Here is a 14,914-nt window from a genome sequence, read left to right as displayed (position 1 = left end):
TATACATTCTTCTTTTCTCACATTATCATGCTTCATCGTAAGTGACTAGATATAGTTCCCAGTGCTACACAGCAGGATCTCATTGCATTCAGGGGCTTTTTCAACCTGGGTTATTGAAATGGAGGTTTTTACTTGTTTAATGTAGCAAACATTAATTGGGTATCTGTTGTTTGCACAGCCTTGTTCCGGTTGCTGGTGCGAGGGTCAGTAAGGTAAAAGGGAAATAAAATCTGGTCCTTCCTGGCAGGAAGATGAATAGGAGGTTTGGGAAGAGGGGGATTTAATGGTAGGGTAGTGCCAGGGCATAGGATCCCACTTCAGAGCCTGAATTATTAGGGATGGACCTGGCTGCCTGGCGGAGGAAATCTGAATGACAGGGACTTAAATTACCTGTTTTTCTTTCCAGTAGAACCATGGAGGAGGTAGGGTGTCCCAGGTTGGGGCAGGAACTCGGTGACATTATGAGGGCTCCAGCCAAGAAGGGGGAGGCAGAGAGTAAAGAGCCTGCATCCTCTTAAAAGGTGCCTTCCCAGAAGCCAGAGCACAGTTGTGCTTGTTGGGAACTGCAACTCCTGACCTTCCAGGCAAAGGAGGCTGGAAAATGTAGCTTTTCAAGTAGGCATATTGTTGCTAATCGCAGGCATCTGTTAGTAGGGAAAGGGGGACTTGCCTGTTGGCCTTGGGTTAACACGGTCCACAAGGTCAGCCTAACAAGATCAGCAGTGCTGGAGAAGTTGCAGACGGGAGCTGAGAGGTAGATTGGAATCACCGCGACATTGTCAGAGGTGACTCCCCTTGCTAATGCCAAACTATTTTTTGTCCTTTCTCATTAAACTCTACCCCTTGGAAGGGTGGGCTGTCCCATTATACTCTGTACTGACCTTTTTTTTTTTTTTTTTTTTTTTTTTTTGGTCTTTTCAGGGCTGCACCCACGGCATATAGAGGTTCCCAGGCTAGGGGTCTAGTCGGAGCTACAGCCGCCAGCCTACACCACAGCCACAGCCATGCCAGATCCGAGCCACGTCTGCGACCTATACCACAGCTCATGGCAACGCCGGATCCTTAACCCACTGAGCGAGGTCAGGGATCGAACCCGCAACCTCATGGTTCCTAGTTGGATTTGTTTCCGCTGCACCATGACGGGAACTCCTGTACTGACCTTGGTTGCAGTCATCAGCCTCTTATTCCCACTGTCATGCCCCTTATTAACCTGTAACTTCAGCTTTTGACTCACTGTCTTTCTCTCTTATTATCACTTAAAGTCACTGTTCCTGTGGATGATCTGAGCATCTGGCCCCTTATTTCCTCCACTGCTCATCTTTAATGATCTTTCCTGCTCTCAGTCACAGTTTGCCATTCCCCTTGCTCGTAGCTGAGCATGGCCTAAGTGCTCATTTCGGGCATCCCCCTCTGCCCCTCCCCTTCTTTGCAGCTCTCTTGCTCCAGAAGAGCAGTTCTCAAACTTCAACAGCGTCAGAACCACTGAAGAGCTTGTAAAACAGCTTGCTGATCCCCACCGCAGAGGTGCGATTGAGTGTGTCTGGGGCCGGGCCTGAGAATTTGCACACGTGCCAGGTTGGTGCTGGTGCTACTGGTCCTAGGACCCTATTTTGAGTTTAGCAAGGCTCTGAAGCCCCCGCCGTCTAACTATTAGACACACGAGGACCTGATATCCATTGCCCCCACCATTCCTTCTCTATTCAGCACCCGCTTTACCCGCTCGCCTTCCTTTTTTTTTTTTTGTCTTTTTGCCATTTCTTGGGCTGCTCAGGCTAGGGGTCTAATTGGAGCTGTAGCCACCGGCCTATGCCACAGCCACAGCAACGCGGGATCCGAGCTGCGTCTGCAGCCTACACCACAGCTCACGGCAACGCCAGATCCTTAACCCACTGAGCAAGGACAGGGATCGAATCCGCAACCTCATGGTTCCTAGTCGGATTCGTTAACCACTGAGCCACGACGGGAACTCCTCACCTTCCTTCTTAGCTTAGATTCCATAGCTGTATAACTAGCTTGTTCAATGTCCTTAATTTCCTTAGCTCACTGGGCCAGATCTTGCAAAATCCCTCTTCCAGTTGAACCCAGCCCTCTACCTCTTCTGAAGGAAGCTGCCCTCTGAGCCGCTAAAGACATTGACACCAGGTTGCTAACTGCTCTCAGTGTAGCTATGGCCACAGCTCTCCTATTCTTCTGAACTGACCTGTTTTGGGAATTCTGATCTTTCCTGTTGTTATGTGCAATCTGCTATTAAGCCCGTCTAATACATTTTTCTTTTTAGATAGTGTAGTTTTCAACTTCCTTTTGGTTCTTTCTTCCCCCCATTTCTCAGCTGAACTCTTCTTTTCACTGATTTAATCTTTTCTTCCAGGTTCTTTAATGTACTTACTGTAGCTGTAAAACCATCATCTTCTGCTAATTCCAACACCTAGGTCATTTGTGGCTCTGCTTCTATTCATATTTGCCTCCTTGCTTCTTACAAATATAGTGCTTTTGGGGAGTTCCTGTTGTGGCGCTGCAGAAACAAATGTGACTAGTATCCATTAGGATATGGGTTCAATCCCTGCCCTTGCTCACTGGGTTAAGGATCTGGCATTGCCATGAGCTGTGGTGTAGGTCGCAGACATGGCTTGGATCCCATGGCTTTGACATAAGCTTGCAGCTCTAGCTCCAACTCAACCTGTAGCCTGGGAACTTCCAGGTACTGCAGGTGCAGCCCAAAAAGCAAAAATAAATAAATAAATACTTTTTTTCGGGGGGGGGGGGCATAGCATAGGGAAGTTCCCAGGCCAGGGACTGAACTGGAGCCACAGCAGTAGCCTGAGCCATTTCAGTGACAGCACTGGATCCTTACCCCACTGCGCCACAAGAGAACTCCCAAATATAGTACTTTTTGTCGTGTGTTGGATATTGCGGTTGTTGATTGTAGAGACTCTATGTTATGTTCTTTGTATACTGTTGATTCTTTTTTTCTAGCAAAAATGAAATCGCTAGCTGGTTTTTCGATCTTACTAGTGTTGGTTTTCTTTGTTGGGATTGGTATACTTGAGTATGAGCCGTGGTTCTTGGGCACCATCCTTTTCCTAAGACCTGGCCTTCTAGGGTGAGGGTCTCAGGGCGCTTCCCAGGTTCTCTGCACTCTGGCTGGGTCACAGCGCCGTTGTTTTCCCAACACCATGAGACCTTTGATACCTGCCTTCCTCTCTCAGCTCCCTCTCCCCTGCCTCCTGTAGCGGCTCTTCTCTTCAAGGCCTCCCAGAGCTTGCCTTGCATGTGGGCAGCCTAGGATTCAGCCAAGGACCCGGGCTCAGCCCCTAGATTTCTGGGGCCTTTCTGAGGCTCCTTCCTGTCTGGTACCCTGTCTCGCAAATTCCGGACATGCACACTCTGTTTCTTCTGCCCAGGGAGTCTGCCACTGACCTCCCAAGCTCTGCTTGCTTTTGCTGTGGTTTGGGAAAATGCCCTCAGGCAAGAGGCCAGAGTAAATGTGGACTTACTGCCTGTGCTTTCCTTTTCTCAGGCAAATTGCCCTCTGCTATCCGCTATTATTAGCCTGTGCCAGAAATGGTTAGTTCGTGTATTTTGTCCAGATTTGGGCTTGTTAGGGATGAGCGTGTACTTTCATGCCAGAACCAGATACTAGGAAAGAGTGTTCAGGGGCTCTCCTTCTTCCTTTTGGGATGGATAGGGATTCTCAGGAAAATCCCTAATGCTTTTACATCGGAAATAAGTCACCAAAAGATGAACCCTAATCCCCATACATGTGGAAATTTAAAAATGCATTCCTAAGTAAACAACACAAGTGTCAAAGAAGAAAGAAATTTAAAAGTACTTAGAGCTGAACAGTAAGGAAAATTCCCTCATCAGAAGTAGTGGGGGAGTTCCCACTGTAGTGGGATGGGTTAAGGATCTGGCGTTGTGTTTCTGGAGCAGCTTGATCCCCCCTGCCGCTGTGCAGTGGGTTAAGCATCCAAGTTGCTACAGCTGTGGCACAGATCACAGCTGTGGCTCAGATTCAATCCTTGGCCTGAGACCTTCCATATGCCATATGTGTGTGTGCCCCCTCCCCCAAAAAAGTTGTAGGTGCAACGAAAGCAATACTTACAAGGAAGTGTGTAATGTTGAACACTTAAATGAGCAAAGAAGATAGGGTGAAAATTAATGAGCTTAAGAGTTGATTGAATAAGTAGATAAAAAAATAAAAGGAGTTAGCACAGTGGCACCACAGTGTGGGTGTGCAGCCCAGCAGTGCCATGTCACGGGTTCAACTCCTGGCCTGGTGCAGTGGGTTAAAGGATCAACATAGGCGCAGCTGCCATTTAGGTTGCAGCTGCAGCTCAGATCTGATCTCTGGCCAGGGAGCTCCATATGCTGTGGAGTGGCCAAAAAAGAAAAAAGGACTGCTGAGAGCCACACGGGAAGTCCAACAGTATGGAGGTACCTCAGGAAACTAAGTATAGAGCTACCATATGATCCGGCAGTTCCACTGCTGGGCATGTATCTGGACAAAACTTTCATTGAAAAAGACACATGCACCCTTGTGTTCATAGCAGCACTATTCATAATAGCGAAGACATGGAAACGACCTAAATGTCCATTGACAGATGAATGAATTACGATGTGGTACATGGAGTTCCCGTCATGGCACAGTGGAAACAAATCTGACTAGGAACCATGAGGTTGCGAGTTTGATCCCTGGCCTCGCTCAGTGGGTTAAGGATCTGGCATTGCCATGAGCCACGGTGGAGGTCACTCTCTCGGCTCGGATCCTGCATTGCTGTGTCTGTGGTGTAGGGCGGCGACAACAGCTCTGATTCGACCCCTAGCCTTGGAACCTCCATATACTGCGGGTGTGGCCCTGATGTGGTACATATATACAATGGAATATTACTCATCCATAAAAAAGGACAAACTAATGCCATTTGTAGCAACATGGATGGAACTAGAGATTCTCATGCTAAGTGAAGTAAGTCGCAAAGAGAAGGATACATACCATATGATATCACTTACTTGTGGAATCTAAAATGTGGAACAGATAATCCTATCTAAAAATAAGCAAACAAAAAAACAGAAACAGAGCATGGCCAAGAAGAGCAGACTTGGGGTTCCTGGGGGGAAAGGAGAGGGAGTGGGAGGGATGGGCATTTTGGGGGTTTGGGGGATGCACACTGTTACATTTGGACCGGATGGGCAATGGGATCCTTCTGTACAGCACAGGGAAAAATGAGTGCGATTGGGTCACTTTGTTGTGCAATAGAACTTGACAAAACATTGCAAATCAACTACACTTTAATAATAATTAAAAAAAGAAAAAAAACCCAAGTAAGGAACAGACAACACAGAACAGACTTGTGGTTGCCAAGGGGAAGGAGGGAGGAAGTGGGGTGGACTGGGAGTTTGGGGTTAGTAGATACAAACTATCACATTTACATTTAAACCTCACATTTATCAGCAGTGAGGTCCTGCTGTACAGCACAGGGAGCTACATCCAGTCACTCGTGCTAGAACATGATGGGAGATAGTATGAGAAAAAGAATATATATGTATGACTAGGTTGCTTTGCTGTATAGCAGAAATTGACAGAACATTGTAAATCTACTATAATAAAATTTTAGGAGTTCCCGTCGTGGCTCAGTGGTTAATGAATCCGACTAGGAACCATGAGGTTTCGGGTTCGATCCCTGGCCTTGCTCAGTGGGTTAAGGATCTGGCGTTGCCGTGAGCTGTGGTGTAGGTGGTAGATGTGGCTTGGATCCCACATTGCTGTGGCTCTGGCAAAGGCCGGTGGCTATAGCTCTGATTCGACCCCTAGCCTGGCAACCTCTATATGCTGTGGGTGCGGCCCTAGAAAGACAAAAAAAAAAAAAAATTTTTTTTTAAAGAAACAGACAAAAATTTTAAAACAAGTTTTTTTTTTTTTTTTAGGACTTCACCTGCGGCATTTGGAAATTCCAAGGCTAGGGGTCTAATCAGAGCTACAGCTGCCAGCCTATACCACAGCCACAGCAACATGGGATCCAAGCTGCATCTGCGGCCTACAACGCAGTTCACGGCAACGCCAGATCCTTAACCCACTGAGCGAGGCCAGGCATTGAACCTCCATCCTCATGGATCCTAGTCAGGTTCATTAACCGCTCAGCCACGAAGGGAACTCCAAAACAAAGCTTTTTAAAATTTAAGATTTTGTAGATAAATCTACAGTTACATGTCAGTTCTATCTCAGTAAAGCTGGAGAGGAAACAAGAAGCATAAAAACAAAGCTGCAGTAGAAGGGATAGTAAAGTCAAAACGTCATTCTTTAAAGAGATTAATGAAATAGAAAAGCCTTTGGAATGATTAAAAAGGCATAAATCAACATTAGTTATAAAAAATATCACTAACTATAGATGAAACATATTAAAACATAAGCTAATGTGGTAATAATAAATTTGAAAACTTAGAGGAAATGGACATACTACTTTTTTTTTTTGTCTCTTTAGGGCCACACTCTTGGCACACGGAGGTTCCCAGGCTAGGGGTTGAATCAGAGCTGTAGCTTCCAGCCTATACCACAGCCACAGCAATGCTGGATCCAAGCCGTATCTGCGACCTACACCACAGCTAATGGCATGGACACACTTCTTAAAGTATATCATTTTCAAAACTAATATAAGACTCTGGTAGTCCTATAACTGTAAAGCAGTTGAATCAAAGTTTAGAATCTTCTTATAAAGAAAACACCAAGCCCAGATTGTTTTATAGACAAATTTTACCGAATTCTCAAGGAACAGAAAACTCCACTATTTACGTAAATTATTCTAAAGAGTAAGAGAGATACTCTCTAGTTCTTTGTATGAAGCCAGTGTAACCCTGATATTCTGAGATTAGACAGGAGAGCCTAAGAGAGGAAAATTGCAGGCTGGTTTCAGTCATGAATATACATGCAGTGTTTCTATACAAAATATTGGCAAAATTAAATCCATGTTGGCTAATGAAGGAAGTATGTCATGAGAATTTGTTTTTTTTTTTCCAAAAAATGCAAAAGTTCTTTAATATTAGAAAAATAATAAATCTTTTATTACATTAGCAGATTAAAGAATGAAAACCATATGATCATCTTAAATAGACAGCAAAAGCATTTGATAAAATTGAGCACTAATTTATAATTTAAAAATAGAGATTCTCAGCATTTAGAAATAGAAGGTTATTCTTACCAAACTCTATAGAAAATACTATTTTAATTTTTTTTTTCTTTTTAGGGCTGTACCTGCAGCATATGAAAGTTCCCGGGCTAGGGGTTGAATCGCAGCTGCTACTGCTGACCCACACCACAGCCACAACAATGCCAGGTCCCAGCCTCATCTGCGACCTATGCCATAGATTGTGGCAGCACTGGATCCTCAACCCACTGAGTAGAGCCAGGGATTGAACCCCCATCCTCATAGATACTAGTTGGATTCTAACCCTTTGAACCACAATGGGAACTCAGAAAAATACTATTTTAGTAGAAAAACATAAGCATTCTCTTTAAAAATAGGAACAAGATAGTTCGTGTTGTGGCTCAGCAGTAGCCTGGGAACTGACTGCCATGTGTTGCAGGTGCAGCCCTAAAAAAAAAAAAAAAAAAAAAAAAAAAAAGAATAAGACAAGGATATACCTGTTCCAGTTTTGTCTATTAAGACAAGGAAATTTAAGTCACAGGCATAAATATTGGAACAGGAAAAACAAAATTGTCATTATTTATAGATGAGGTTTCTCTACATGGAAAAACTTAATATATAAATTATTAGAAATAGTTTATTTAACAAGGTAGCTGGATATATATATCAGGTATATAAGAAATCAGTTTTATTTATATTTTCTGTGAATAAACAACAAAAATAATAATAAGAGCATCACCTGCCTGGAGGAAATAATTGAGCTTTATTGAAAGTCTGGGAATTCCCTGGTGGCTCAGTAGGTTAAGGATCCAACATTGTCACTGCTGTGGCATGGATTTGACTGCTAGTCCTGGAACAGGCATGCCCCAGGTGCAGCTGAGAAAAGCACCCCCTCACCAAAAAACAACCCCAAAAAACCTCCAAAACAAAAAAGGAAGTCTGTAAGGATTTTTTTTTTTTTTTTTTTTTTTTTTTGACTTCACCTACAGCATGCAAAAGTTCCTGGGCCTGGGATCGAACCCACACCACAGCAACAACCTGAACCACCGCAGTGGACAAGGCTAGATCCTTAACCTGCTGAAACACCAGGGGACTCCTTTAGTCTTAAATAGGAAAACTTTCATATTCATGGACAAGAAGACAGAATAAGAGCTATCGAAGAGTCATTCTCTCCAAATTGATCTATTGATTCTGGATAATTCCAATAAAAATTCCCACAGGTTTTCTCAGGAATGAGGCAGGCTGATTCTAAAATTTATATGGAAGACCAAAAGGCAATAAATATTTAAGGCATTTCTTCCTGAAAATAAAGATGGGAGACCTTGCCCTACAAGGAGATGTTGTAGTATTGACCTAGGAGAAGACGGTTTGACCAGTAAAATACAGTAGGGAGCCCCCCAAAGAGGCTCATGCAGATGCAGAACTACTGGCTCTTCTGGTGGAGTTGTTTGTACATCTCTGGCGAAAGGATGGACACTTCAGTTATTGAATCTGGACCATTGCTTATTCATGTAGTAAAATGTGAAATCGTATCCCTGTCTTGTCTCATGCCGAAAAATAAACTCTAGGTAGACCAGTCTAAAATGGGAAAGACAAAACTTTAAAACTTGTAGGAGAAAATTTAGAATATCTTTATGACCTCAAGAGTCAGATAAGATTTGTTAAGGCATAAAGAGTTAACTGAGGGGAAAAAAAAAAAAGGATGGGTGGATGAATTAAAATTATGAACTTATTTTCTTTGAAAGAGAATATAAAGGAAGCTAAATTCAAGCCAAAAACTGGGAGAAGAGCTATAACTTACATAAGTGCAATAATACAACTAACCAGGAAGGGGGTCAGTGAACTTTGGTCAGTGGCTCTCTGCCTGCTTTTATGCGACTGGTGAGATGAAAACTTTTTTTTCTTTCAGTTAAACTTTTCTTTTTGAGATAATTACAGATTCACATGCATTCCGTCATAAAGCAAAAGGAAAAAAGCAAAACAGAGATCCCCTGTACCCTTTACCCAGTTCCCTGCAGTGGTAACAATTTCCCAACCAGGATATTGACATTGATACAGTCAAGATGCATGGCCTTTCCATCAGGGCCACAAATAATCCTGTTGCCTTTTTGTAGCCATATCACTACACCCACCTCCCTCCCATCCTCATCCCCACCTTAATCCCTGGAATAACGAATCTGTTCTCTATCTCTTTAATTTCAAGATTATTATATAAATGGGATAACATAGTATGTAACCTTTGGGGATTGGCTTTCTTTCACTCCATGTGATTTTTTGGAGATTGATCCAGGTGTTGTTGCACATGCCAGTAGTTGATTTCCTTTTTTTTTTTGTTTTTGTTTTTGTCTTTTTTTGTTGTTGTTGTTGCTATTTCCTGTGGCATATGGAGGTTCCCAGGCTAGGGGTCTAATCCGAGCTCTAGCCACCGGCCTATGCCAGAGCCACAGCAACACGGGATCCGAGCCGCGTCTGCAACCTACACCACAGCTCATGGGAACGCCGGATCGTTAACGCACTTAGCAAGGGCAGGGACCGAACCCAAAACCTCATGGTTCCTAGTCGGATTCATTAACCACTATGCCACGACGGGAACTCCTGATTTCCTTTTTAATTCTGAGTCGTATTCTGTGTTGTAGATGTACTACAGTTTGCTTAACCATTTATTCATTGAAGGAAATCTAGATTGTCTCTAGTTTCAGACTATCATAAAGTTGCTGTAAACATTTGTGTACTGTGTGTGTGTGTGTGTTTGTGTTTCTCTGGGATAAATGCCCAAATTAAAATTGCTGAGTAGTATAGTCATTGCATGTTTATCTCTCTAAGAAATAGCCACTGTTTTCAGAGTGGTTTTACCGTTTTACACGCCTCCCAGGGATGTGTGAGGCATTCTCTGCATCCCCTCTAAGATTTGGTATTGTCACTTTTCTGTCTTGGCCTTCTGATATAATAATATCTTATTAGGATTTTAATTTGCACTCTCCTAATGTTAATGATGTTGAATATCTTTTCATGTACTTATTTATCATTTGTATATCCTCTTTGGTGAAATATCTTTCTTTTGCCCATTTTCTTTTATTTTCTTTCTTTTTTTTTTTTGGTCTTTTTAGGGCCACACCCACAGCATATGGAGATTCCCAAGCTAGAGGTCCACTCGGAGCTGTTGCTGCCAGCTACACCAGAGCCACAGCAACACCAGGTCTGAGCCTCATCTGCAACCCACACCACAGCTCACGGCAACACCTGACCCTTAACCCCCTGAGCAAGGCCAGGGATTGAACCTGCAACCTCATGGTTCCTAGTCAGATTCTTTTCCACTGCACCATGATGGGAACTCCCTGTTTTGCCCATTATCTAATTGGATTGTTTTTTTTTTTTTTTTTTTTTTTTTTTTGAGTTTTGAGAGTTCTTTATGGATTCTGGGTACTAACTAATCTTTTGTTGGATATGTGATTTGCAAATATTTTCTCCTACTCTGTAGTTCATTTTTTTCATGCTCTTAACAGGGTTTTGTTTTGTTTTGTTTTTGTTTTGGTAGAACATGTTTTAAATTTCAGTGAAGTCCAATTTATCAGTTTTTCCTATTTTTCCTTTTATGGATGGTGTTTTTGTTGTCAAGTCTTAAGAACTATGGAGTTCCCGTCGTGGCGCAGTGGTTAACGAATTCGACTAGGAACCATGAGGTTGCGGGTTCGATCCCTGCCCTTGCTCAGTGGGTTAACGATCCGGTGTTGCCATGAGCTATGGTGTAAGCCGCAGATGCGGCACGGATCCCGCGTTGCTGTGGCTCTGGCATAGGCTGGTGGCTGCAGCTCCGATTAGACCCCTAGCCTGGGAATCTCCATATGCCGCAGGAGCGGCCCAAGAAATGGCAAAAAAAAAGACAAAAAAGAACTTTTTGGCCAGCCCTTGGTCTCAAAGATTTTATCATACTTTTTTTTTAAGTTATAAATTTTACATCTTAAAGTCCATGTTCCATTTTGAGTTAATTTTTATGGAAACTCTGAAACTTAGATTGAGTTTTATTTTTTCTATAGATGTTCAGTTTCTCCAGCACCAGTTGTTGAAAAGGTTATATTTCCACTCTTAAATTGCTTTTGCAGTTTTATCAAAACTCAACTGGGCATATATGTGGGTTCGTTTCTGGATTCTCAGTACTGTTGATCTGCATGTCTGTACCTCCTCCAATTACCACAGCCTTAGTTACTGGAGCTGTAAGAAGTATTGAAATTGGGTAGACTGATTCCTCCTACTTTTTGGTTTTTCAGTGTTGTAGCTGTTTGAGTTATTTTGCCTTTGTATATAGATTTTAGAATGATTTTATCTATACTTACAAAATTGTGACTAGAATTTTATAGCAATTACATAAGATCTGTATGTCAGTTTGAAGAAAATTGATATGTTTATATGTTGGCTCGTCCAATCCATGAACACAGTATGTATTTCCATATATTTAGGTCTTTGGTTTCTTTAATCAGCCTTGTACAGTTTTCAGCATACAAGTCCTAATAATATTTTTTTAGATTTACACATAAATATTTCATTTTCTTTGAGTGATTATTTATTTATTATTATTAATTGTTTGTCTTTTTAGGGCCGCACCCACGACATATGGAGGTTCTCGGGCTAGGGGTCAAATTGGAGCTGTAGCTGCCGGCCTACACCACAGCCACAGCAATGTCAGATCCAAGCTGTGTCTTTGACCTACACTGCAGCCCATAGCAACACTGAATTCTTAACCCACTGAGCAAGGCCAAGGATCTAGAGCTACATCCTCATGGATACTAGTCAGGTTCGTACCGCTGGGCCACAACGGGAACTCCGTAATTCTTTAAATGTTTGGTAGAATTCTCCAGTGAAAGCATCTGGACTTGAAGGTGTTCTTTTTAATTAAGAGTTTAGTGTCTCCAGAAGTAATGGGCTATTCAAATCAGCTCTTTCAGCTTGGGTGAGTTTTGATAGTTTATGTTTTTTGAGGAAGTGGTACATTTTGTCTAAGTTTTGAAACGTCGTATTTGGGAGTTCCCGTCGTGGCTCAGTGGTTAACGAATCCGACTAGGAACCATGAGGTTGCAGGTTCGATCCCTGGCCTCACTCAGTGGGTTAAGGATCCAGCTTTGCCATGAGCTGTGGTGTAGGTCGCAGACACGGTTCGGATCTGGCATTGGTGTGGCTGTGGTGTAGGCTGGGGGCTATAGCTCCAATTAGACCTCTAGCCTGGGAACTTCCATATGCCATGAGTGCAGCCCTAGAAAAGACAAAAACAGACAAAAAACTTCATGTTTGACATTCACGTTTGTAGAATTGTTCTTTGTATTTCCTTGTTATTCTTTTTTTTTTTTTTTTTTTGTCTTTTTTTTTTTGTCTTTTTTGTCTGTTGTTGTTGTTGTTGCTGTTGTTGCTATTTCTTGGGCCGCTCCCTCGGCATATGGAGATTCCCAGGCTAGGGGTTGAATCGGAGCTGTAGCCACCGGCCTACACCAGAGCCACAGCAATGCGGGATCCGAGCCGCGTCTGCGACCTACACCACAGCTCACGGCAACGCCGGATCCTTAACCCACTGAGCAAGGGCAGGGACTGAACCCGCAACCTCATGGTTCCTAGTCGGATTCGTTAACCACTGCGCCACGTCGGGAACTCCTCCTTGTTATTCTTTTGATGTCTGCAGGGTCTGTAGTGACATCCCGTTTTGTTCCTGATATTGGTAATTTGTGTCCTCTCTTTTTTCAGTCTTGCTGGATGTTTATTAGTTTTGCTGATCCTTTCAAAGAACTAGCTCTTTGTTTTATTGATTTTCTCTAGTTTTATTTTTTCAATGTCGTTAATTTCTACACTTAGTTCCTTTTCGTTGTTTTCTTGGGGTTTAATTAGCTTCTGTCCCCTCTTAGGGTCAAAGCTGAGGTCATTCATTTGTAACCTTTTTTATTTCCTAATGTAGTCTCTTAATGCTATAAATTTCTCTTTGACACTTTACCTGCATTCCACAAATTTGAGTATTTTTCATTTTCATTTTTGGTATGTTTTCTTTTCATTCAGTTCAAAATATTTTCTGATTTTCCTTTTGATTTCTTCATTTTATGGGTGTTTTTTGAAGTGTGTAATTTGGTTTCCAGATATTTGGCTGTTTCCACATATTTTCTATTGTTGGTTTTTTGATTTAATTCTTTTATGGTTAGTAGCATACTTCATATTATTTGAAACCCTTTACACATATTGAGACTTATTTCATGGCCCAGGATGTATATATAGTCTGTCTTGGTATATACTCCATGGGCGCTTGTCAAGATGTGTATTCTGCTGTTGCGAGGGATGTCCTGTACATGTCAGTTGGATCCTGTTGGTTGCTGGTGGTGGTAAGTTCCTTGCTGATTTTCTGCGTAGCTGTTTTATCAGTTGTTGAGAGGGGTGTTGAAGTCTCTAGTTATAATTGTGGATTTGTGTAGTTCTCCTTTCAGTTCTATTAGTTTTTGCATTATGTATTTTGTGGCTCTCATGTTTAATGGGTATACATTTATGGTTACTATGTATTCTTGGTGGAATGATGTTTTTATAATTACGTAATATTCCTGTGATTTCATCTTAGTGATTCTCTTTACTCTGAGGTTTATTTTATATTAATATAGCCATGTCTACTTTCCTTTGATTAATATTTGCAAGCTTCTTATCTTTATACTTTAAACCTAACTATATCATTGTGCGTGTGTGTGTGTGGGGGGTGTTCTTTTAAGGCCGTACCCACGGCATGTGGAGGTTCCCAGGCTAGGGGTCCAATTGGCACTATACCAACTGCCGGCCTACCCCACAGCCACAGCAACATGGGATCCGAGCTGCGACTACAACCTACACCACAGCTCACAACAATGCTAGATCCCTAACCCACTGAACTAAGCCAGGGATTGAACCCGAAGCCTCATGGTTCCTAGTTGGAGTAGTTTCTGGCCGTGCCAATGATAGGGAACTCCTATCATTATATTTTTTTAATTTTTTAAAGATTTGTATTTTTTCTATCATAGTTGATTTACAGTGTTCTGTCGATTTCTGCTGTATATCATTATATTTGAAGTTAACTTTTTGTAGACAGCATATAGTTGGGTCATATTTTTGATCTACACTGCCAATCTGTATTTTTAAATGACGAATTTATGTATTTATTTAGCCTTTTTTTTTTTTTTTTTTTTTTTTTAAGGGCGCACCCACATGTGGAAGTTCGCAGGCTAGGGATCAAATCAGAACTAAAGCTGCAGGCCTCCACCACAGCCACAGCGATGCCTGATCCAAGCCAAGTCTGCGACCAACACCACAGCTCACAGCAACACCAGATCCTGAACCCAGTGAGTGAGGCCAGGGATCGAAGCTGAGTCCTCATGGATACTAGTTGGGTTTGTTCCTGCTGAGCCACGATGGGCACTCCCCATATTCTTTCTTACTTCCTGATGTTTCCAGGTTCCAGAAAAGTCAACCACCCCTGAAGCTACTTGTTTTCACAGCTTTGCTCACCCTGGTAGAACAAAGGAGCCAAGAGGTGGGGAGTGGAAGAAGCTCCATGCTGAAAAAAACTTCTGTCTCCAGTTGTTCTTATCTAAGGGCCTGTAGTTTGTTGTCGTTTTTTTTGACACTGTCGTTTTGTTGTATGCTTCTGGTCAATTTCAAGAATCCTGAAATGGTTGTTTTTGACAGTTTTGTCAAATATCATAATAGTTTTTGGGGGAGAGAATTTATCAGTTGAAATATTTTGTAGAAAAATTGTTATAGAGAAAAGATAAAATTACAGGCTCAGCTTC

The 14,914-nt window shown here is 42.3% G+C and overlaps 1 protein-coding gene across 1 annotated transcript in view; it reads left to right on the top strand.

The window, feature by feature from the left end:
- Positions 1 to 14,914, top strand: part of TDRD10 (tudor domain containing 10) — a 53,233-nt gene that overhangs the window by 24,610 nt on the left and 13,709 nt on the right.

Source organism: Sus scrofa, chromosome 4 (assembly GCF_000003025.6).
Source record: "Sus scrofa isolate TJ Tabasco breed Duroc chromosome 4, Sscrofa11.1, whole genome shotgun sequence".
Lineage (NCBI taxonomy): Eukaryota > Metazoa > Chordata > Mammalia > Artiodactyla > Suidae > Sus > Sus scrofa.
Note: the sequence above shows the minus strand (reverse complement) of the source record. Positions and strands in the feature narration are given on the sequence as shown.